The 9,418-nt window shown below is 39.0% G+C and overlaps 1 pseudogene; it reads left to right on the plus strand.

Annotated features, from left to right (window-relative positions):
* The first annotated feature begins 5,582 nt into the window (after positions 1–5,582).
* On the plus strand, positions 5,583–8,606 carry LOC116676534 (tubulin beta chain-like; annotated as a pseudogene).
* Positions 8,607–9,418: the final 812 nt, after the last annotated feature.

The following is a 9,418-nucleotide window of genomic DNA, read 5'->3' on the forward strand; positions in this document are numbered from 1 at the left end:
AAATAAACTCAAGCTATTTTGTTTAATTTTCTTTGCAAATGTCTCCTCTGGAGCCCATCTTTGGCAGTTATCTCACACTGCCACTCAATTCATTTCCACTCACAATCCTTTTTTCTCGACCTCCCCCCAACCCCCCCCCCACCCCCCCCCACTTTGATATATATTTTATGTTATCTTTAGATGTAGTTTGCACTCCACCTAATCAAAGCACATCTGAGGGCGGGTGGGGGGTGGGGGGTGGGGGGGGGGTAATTAAAAAAGAAATATTTCCTTTTAAAATGACGGCATGTGAATCACCAGGCTACAATGGGGCTTCTTTCTCTATCACAACCGTGTTGCGAGTCCGTCACATCGTACACCGTTTTCTTTTCGGGAGGAGGGGAGAGGGGGGAGTTGTAGTCTTATCAGTAATATCCAGGTTTTAGCCGATGTCAAAATGATTTCCTCTGCCCGTCAACAGATGCTGGAGCTTGCTTTTTTTTTCGGAGGGTTCGACCAAACCCAAAAAAAGGGGCCCCTTCTCCGTCCTTTTTCTTTCTGTGACGTTAATTTGTATTTCTCCTCACATCGCAAAGCTTCTTTTTTTTGGCAGTTGGATGTCCTTGGATATACCTCGACATCCAGGTGATATTCGTGGTAAGAAATCCTCCGCTATATTCTCGTTTGGCGCAGGTTCAGCCCGCTGTCAAGTCTCTCAGCTTTTTTGTATTCCCTCTGAATCCGTGTGGTAGCTTATGGTTACATGTGCATGATACATGAACGTACCGCGGGGTTTTCAGTCACTGGTCCAGCGGCGACACCTTTATGTTTCACCGGCGAGAGGCCGCGTCCGCTCCGGTGAACCGCTCGGGGAAATGACAACCGTTTTCTTTGCGGTGTGACTCAAAAATTATTTTTGCCCCCTTTTTTTTGCTCTGAGGATTGTATATTGAGATAGATAGCGCTGAGGTGGGGTGGGGCAAACGGCTCTCACGGAACCCTGGGAACGAAGAACGGCGGTCAAGCTTCCCGTGACGAGAATTTCAACTTCCGGATAGACCTTTCACAATAATACACATAATTGCTGTGTATATATATATATATATATATATATATATATATATATATATATATATATATATATATATATATATATATATATCCAACTCTCATACAGTGATAAGGACTATAAAGTAATTGACAATGATACATATTATTTTTCACTCATTTTTTTATTACTTGTAGCCCATCTATTTTACATTCATTATTGAGGAAGACATCTGAAAATGTCACTATACATTACTGTGAATAAGTTGTATACTGGATGTGACAATTAAACTTAAAGTGATTTGATTAAATACCAATTGATCACTTTATTGGGATTCATTCATAGTCTTCCTGACAGCGGTAGAAGTAGGCCTATACCCTGATCTTTAATGTAAGTTAAAGCAATGGTGAAAGTAGCTATAAATACTTATAATGTATGTATGTACACATGTATAAATACATGTGTATAAATACATGTGTACTTTTACTCCACTACTATTAAAAGGGCATATATTTAACTTCACAGTTAGTTACTTTTCAAATTAAGATTTTACATAAAAAACAATGATTGACCTCCAATCCTCAAATACATGGTACATATAAATATAAATACAGAAGCCAGTGGTTCCAGACCTTTTTGGCTTTTGTCTAGTGGGTCCCTTGTCATGTTTCCGATGTCTAGATCCATCAAAAAGACTTTTCCCTTTTCCCAAATTATATCAAATTATAACAATTAAAGACTGTGAAAAATAGTCTAAATAATTAGTACAGATTTGTAGCAGAACTTTCTTTTTCTTCTTCCCTCTTCCATTACAGTAATTTGTCTCATCGTGGCAAAATAAATGTTGTGCTTTTAGTTTAAGAAGGTTAGATTGAAGTATTTCCTGTTTCCTCCTTGCTGCAGCTTGACACATCTGGAATGAAGCAGGGTCGGATCACGTGACTGCCCGGAGCGTGAAGCAGAGCTACAGAAAGGGAAGAGGCGCCCTCTTTGAAGCAAAATGATTATCAACCCAAAATGCATTCATCAATAACATTTAAAACCCATAAATTAACATACAGCTTGTAAAAAAAATAATTATTATTATTTGTTAGGCCTATAGCAATAGCCTCTAATAAGCCTATTAATAATACAAGTGAACAGGACTTCTAAACAGAGTAGCCTAACAGTCAAAGTACAGAAATAATGAAGGCGTTTTAAGGCTATAGTAACTATTAACATAAAGCAACATTATTAGGTTGTTATTTATTGTTTGATATCAAATCTTATTTGGAATCCCTCATTGAATCATTTTTTTCTCCAGCTTTCAACATTTGTAACAAAAGTTAAGAATAACTAAAACTCAGATTTTAAGTCGGCACTCCAATATATTTGGTTGATACCGGAATACTTTATTGATCCCCTGAGGGAAATAGTGCTAAACCACATTGTCCTAGTCATTTTAGTGGCTATATTTGGGTTGAAATAACTGTAGATTTTGCAAGAGCTTTCATTCAAAACAGTCACAGCATTGTTTAAATTGACCGATTCAGTTATAGAACATTAGAATAAAATCCCTCTTAACCTAATGGTGATCTGAATTGTTGAATGACTCCCTGGATTCTTCTTCTTTGGTTCTCACATGCATGCAACCCCTGCATGGCATGCCCAAAAGGCAAGGAAAAGAAGCTCAGGGCAAAACACACAAAGTTCATCAATGACCACTAAATGCTACTGTGGCTCTCTAATAAATCAGGCAACTGAAGAAGTAAAAGAAGTAATTACATAGATCTTAGAAGCAAGTTAAAGTTAATCTAGTCCTGCACCTGCTGTGGTGTTTCAACAAACTTTGTGTACTCTCACCAGGAAGTTAGTCTTTTCTTCTACAGGCACACTATCTGTTAACTATACCCAAACAGTCTCACTGATACCTGTGAACACTGGACCTTTGTGCACATGCATGTTTCCTATCAAAGAGATTGGTAGTGGACAATATATTACCTATTAACCACAGCAACAAACAACAACAAAATGTTAAGTATATGTGGCATTCCTGTCCGTGGGAGTAATAAAGAAGCAGAATGAGAAAGAAGTTTATTGCCAAGTAGGCTTTTACATACAAGGAATTTGCCTCGTTGTTTTACAAGTCCACTTCTGAATTGACGGCTCCCCTTCATTCCTCCCTAAAAAATCTGTCTGGCTATCAATAAACTAGTCTGGACCCAGATATGTGTTTATCCATCTCGCTTAGGATCACCCCTCTCCCAGAACAAATAATCTTGGGCTGAATAGAACCTGGGTCCCTGCAGTCCGACATCCTGGTTTACACACTGCACATATTATGCATCCCAGTCCAAAATTCCTGGACCTTATCACAGGACCACAGGACATGAAGATGTTGGCCGTCCACTGTCTTTCATGTTCATCAATTTGGTGTGTCTTTCAGACCAATTCTAAACAATCTGGAAGGGAGTCCAATAGATGCATAATCTTGAACTGAATTAGACAGATGCCCTCTATTGATTGGGGCAGAGTCAGCTGTTTGTCCTACGGAGGTTTCGGTCCTTTGACGTGTGCAGAGGAACGCTACACGTTTTACCAGTCAGTGTTAGGAAGTGTTCTCTTTAATGCTGCGGTTTGCTGGGGCAGCATGAAAGACGTGGACAATAGGCAGCTGGGTGAGCTGGTGAAAAAAGACTGACTCAGCTTGGCAGGAGGTTGGACTCACTGGGGACTGTGGTGGAGAGATGCACACGGTGCAAGGTGCAGACCATTCTGGACGATGTCAGCCACCCCCTCCACTACATCCTAGGCCAGAGAATGCAGGACTGAACGTTGGAGATACCTCAGCCTTCAGACTTGTTAACACTTCAGCAATAGAGGCTTCTTTCACTGTCTCTCTCTCTCTCTCTCTCTCTCTCTCTCTCTCTCTCTCTCTATATATATATATATATATATATATATATATATATATATATATATATATATATATATATATATATTAGTGTCATTTGATTCTCTTTGTATTTTTTCTTTTTTTAATAATTTGTACTTATTGTTGGCACCGGATCTCTGTTTATTTTATGACTTTTCTACAGGACACTGGAATCTATCTATCTATCTATCTATCTATCTATCTATCTATCTATCTATCTATCTATCTATCTATCTATCCATCTATTTCCTACTATATACCATCCAAATAAATGTTTCACTTAATAAAAACCTTACATTAATATAAGACAAATGTTATGTATTTGGGGTTTCTGATGTTAACAGATAAACCGACAACTTTGTCATGGTAACCCTGTGCTTCATACTGTGACATGTTAAAACATACTGTATGTTTCTTTAAAAAGTACATAAGAACAAAGAATTCTGCTTAAAAACAAGGCATAATAATCAACTGTCTAATCATCCTGCAAAGGTTCATTTATATGCCACATCTTAACACATCAATGTGACAATTTGTTATCAGTCCCTTTATTCACATGTTGAAACTAAAAGACCTTAGAGAAAAGTTGTCTGAATCCTTTAATAAATCCGGACATGACCAACTGCTAAAATGTTCAAATGAGTGTACATCAACTTGTCTGTCTCTAAGGCAATACCTTCCTTGTATGGTATCTTGTTATGCCTGTGATAGCCCTCTAGATGGTAGCATCTTTCTTATACATTATCTTTTTATTTCATTATTATGGCACCAATGCTGACAAAAAAATGTGAATATGTTACTTTTGTAACGTCCAGGTCCTTTAAGAAAGCAAAATTGGGATGCGTTATCAAAAGTCTGTTGGAAAAAAGGCAATGAATTGTCATGTTTTTTGTGATATTTTTCATTTAAAGAAGTGAATTAAGATCTGTTTCTATACTTTTTGTTGTTTAACACTATTCCTTCCTCTCAGACATTGTATAACATGTTTGGATTTGTGTGTGTATGTAGTATAGTTGTAGATTTATCTGGCTAGTGTCAGATAACTCATTTGTTTAACTACATTAATATCAGGTACATGGCCTAATATTACAGTAATGGAACATATGGATGTTATCTGTCCTTAGCCAGAGAAACACATTACTTCCATTCATCTTCTCTTCACTTCCTTCCTGTTTTTGCTCGCGGGTACAACTCACAGATGTGTTTGAGCCCCATGAAGACAATATAATAATGTTGTTTTCTCAGTAATTCCACAACTGTTCTTTTCTGCAGCAGTTGATAATTCATAAATGTGTGATCTATTAACAAAAGAGATAGTATGACGCTTGTAAAATTTTGCAAAGTTTGCAAAGTTTTACACAATTACCAGGGTTTTTTTTCCCATTCTTTAGGCCTATCTAACCTAAAGAGCATAAAAGTATGGCAGACCCGCATAAAAATCATCTATGCCTGTTTATTATTATTCTGCTAAATTATAGTTGTCATAGGGTATTAGGGGCCGCTACAGCCACTCATATATTACTGACTGGGGTGACTCCCTGACATCACTGATGACATCATTCCTGGTGCTGTATAAAAGCTCGGTGAGGACCGAAGCCTATCAGAGACCCTCAGCTGCTCTGTTCCTGTAGCCCCATCATCATGCGTGAAATCGTGCATCTCCAAATGGACAATGTGGCAACCAGATCGGATCAAAGGTAAAAAAAATAAAAATAAAAACACTTCTTCACTGTTTAAGTTATAATGTGGGTGATTGAACTCACTGTGAGAAGACAATGACCTTTTTTGTTACGCTAGCTGAGATGAAATGAGAAAATGTTTCAATGTAAGTATTCAAGATTATATTTAATGTACAGTATGTCTACAAAATAGATATTCTTAAGTTTGTTTTTTAAATGATGCTGCATATTTTGACATTAACTTTTCCTTTGCACAAACAGTTGTGAGTGACAGGGATGACTGACAGGGTGTACACTGTCAAGCATTCCAGGAAAAGATAAGGGCAAAAGCTAGGCTGACATGGGTGGGACATTTTTTATCAGTGCTAACACAAAGCTAGAGAGAGGAACTACAAGATAATACAAAAAAAAGTAACACATTATGCTGCTTGACATTGAACATGACAGTATAAGAATCAGTAATCAAGTAGTTATTCTGTTAAGTATCTTTATTATGTTGTCGTGTGCAGAAAATATTCTTAATCTGGTTAGAAGAAGTGCCACAGATTAATAAATTGGGATACATTTTAACATATCTGAGAAAGAGTCAGGGTAAGCATGGTTTTAGCAGTCATACACTGACTAAATAGATACACACAGATAAAACAATTATACTTATGCTCAACTGCATATAAAATCTGCATATGAGCAACCATATAAACACCCAGAGGTGAAAGTGTAAACCGCAGAAAGATAATTGTCTGATCATTTTATAATCAGAGAAATTATTTCATCTTAAACAGCTAAACTCTTACAGTTACATCTTATCATAATAATTTTATGTTAATCTGTTGATGTTATCATGTTGATTTCTCACGTTGTCTTTCCAGTTTTGGGAAGTGATCAGTGAAGAACATGGGCTCAATGCAACAGGCATCTACGAGGGAGACAGCAACCTCCAACTGGAGAGGGTCAACGTCTACTTCAGTGAGGCACATGGTAAGAAGAGGTTACTGCACGCACACTGTTCATTTAAGAGCCGACGCTAAATCAGTTTATTCCATGAGCATAGTGGTTTTACCAATCACTTTCCGATTCTTATTTTTTAAATAATACTGTTCTTAAACTTTGACACAAAAGAGTGAGGAACTTTCAAAAAATTCAGGATGCCCATTTCCAGATATTTAAGTAATTAATTTACATTCTGTTTGCAGGTGGTAAATACGTTCCCAGGGCCCTGCTTGTTGACCTGGAGCCTGGTACGATGGACAGTGTAAGGGGAAGCCGCATCGGGGCTCTTTTTAGGCCAGACAACTTCATCCACGGTGAGACAAATAATAAAAAAAACTGTCTTGCTTTTATGGGTTATATGAAGGCAATTTTTATTAATATGTGAAAAAGAAAGACACAACTAAATTATTAACACTCGTGGAAGAGTCGTATTTGATGCTTTGGTGCTTCTGAACTGGTGTAAAATGTTTTAATAAATCTCAGAGCGGAGGATAATGTCAACACGTAAAAGAACACGTAATGTGTCAAACTGAAAACAAAAACATCACCTAATTTGCAGTTGCAAGTGTTTAACCAAAGAGAAGAGGAAACGTATTAACTGGCAACATACAATAAAGATCTTAATGCAATGCAACATTAAAGAAGAGGCACAACTTTTTGTATATTTTCATATTTGCAATAAATATTATATGTCTAATAGGATTTTATTTATTTTGGTGTGACAGGGAACTCAGGAGCTGGAATAACTGGGCGAAGGGCCACTACACAGAGGGAGCGGAGCTGGTGGAGCAGGTGATCGACAGAGTGAGGAACGAGAGTGAAAGCTGTGATTGCCTGCAGGGCTTCCAGCTGGTTCACTCCCTGGGGGTGGCACCGGCTCTGGCATGGGAACCCTGATCATCAACAAGATCCGAGAGGAGTACCCTGACCGCATCATGAACACCTTCAGCGTCATGCCCTCCCCTAAAGTCTCTGACACAGTGGTGGAACCCTACAATGCCACCCTGTCAGTCCACCAGCTCCTGGAGAACACAGACGAGACCTTCTGCATAGACAATGAGGCCCTCTATGACATCTGTTTCCGCACGTTAAAACTGACCACGCCGACTTACGGGGACCTCAACCACTTGGTCTGCATGACCATGAGCGGGGTCACAACCTCTCTGAGATTCCCCGGACAGCTCAACGCGGACCTGAGAAAGCTGGCGGTCAACATGGTGCCTTTCCCTCGCCTCCACTTCTTCATGCCAGGCTTTGCCCCCCTGACGCCTCGTGGCAGCCAGCAGTATCGAGCCCTCACGGTGCCTGAGCTCACCCAGCAGATATTTGATGCCCGCAACATGATGACGGCGTGCGACCCAAGGAGGGGGCGGTACCTCACGGTCGCTGCCATCTTCCGTGGTCGAATGTCCACCAAACAGGTGGAAGAACAGATGCTTGCAATGCAGCAGAAAAACAGCAATTACTTTGTGGACTGGATCCCACATAACGTCAAGGTTGCCGTGTGTGACATCCCACCCCGAGGCCTCAAAATGTCCTCCACCTTCATCGGCAACAACACAGCCATTCAGGAGATATTCAAGCGTGTGGGCGAGCAGTTCTCCCTAATGTTCAAACGGAAGGCTTTTCTCCACTGGTATACAGGGGAAGGTATGGATGAAATGGAGTTCACTGAGGCAGAGAGCAACCTCAACGATCTGGTGTCGGAGTACCAGCAGTACCAAGACGCCACCTCTGATCTAGATTGGGAAGTGGAGGAGGAAGAAGTGGAGGGAACCGCATTCCCAGCCACAGCAATGATTCAGTCTCAGATGGAAGTTAAACTGGAAACAGTGACTGAAATACACAAAGGCGCTGTGGATGAGAAGAAGACATAGGGCATACAGTGTGGTGTGTCAGTTTGACACCTTGTCGGAAAGGATATGGATAATATGTGGGATTGTTAGTCTGAGAAGGAAAATTTATTTTTTAGTTTAATTAAATCAATATGGTTGATTTAGACAGCCTTACTTGATAAAAGATGCTGTGACATATCTAAACAATAGTGCTTGTTGTCTTTTATATATTCTTCAAATGACTTGTATGCTTTGCTTTTAAGAAGTTTTTCTTTATATTAATTACTTACAAGTTGTGGACATTGTTCATGTATATATAGATTTGTTTTATGTTATATAATCCACAGCCATAAAAATTTGTTCAGTATTTCTTTCAGACCTACAGTAAATGTTGCATTGAGTTTTTTTTGTATCTTATGTTACAACGGACATTAAAAACATTAAAACCAAAAATATTTCTGAGGATTGAGAGTACATTTAATTTAACAAAAAAAAAAAAAAAACTACCACAATGCTTTCCCTTTTATTGAGTTTCATCATTTGAGCTAAAACTGGACTAAAAGCAACTAAACTCTGCTTTAGTGATAGGCAGTAGGCTCTGACAGCACAGTGACAGTGCTGTCACAAGGCTGTCACACAGTTTCCTACAACTGGTACGAGTCTGGGACAGAGAGATTACACATAACTTGGCCAGAGTGTCTGTAATCTGAGATAGCACACATGACGTGGGGATGTCTGCACTACTGCACTTAAGTCAACTTCTCACACATATACACAAAAAAAGATATTATCCTGCATGTAACCCACATCTGAATATGGGTTATGGTGACACATGCAGTATTGACTCACCAAGGCCAATCTGCTTAAAGTTACAATGTTGCAAGGAGGTCAAAAGGGGATAGAATCTCTAAACTTTACTGTTACATATTCCAGGATAATATGCAACAAAATGTGACCAAAACTCACTTGATCC

The sequence above is a fragment of the Etheostoma spectabile genome, unplaced genomic scaffold (assembly GCF_008692095.1).
Source record: "Etheostoma spectabile isolate EspeVRDwgs_2016 unplaced genomic scaffold, UIUC_Espe_1.0 scaffold00003416, whole genome shotgun sequence".
NCBI lineage: Eukaryota > Metazoa > Chordata > Actinopteri > Perciformes > Percidae > Etheostoma > Etheostoma spectabile.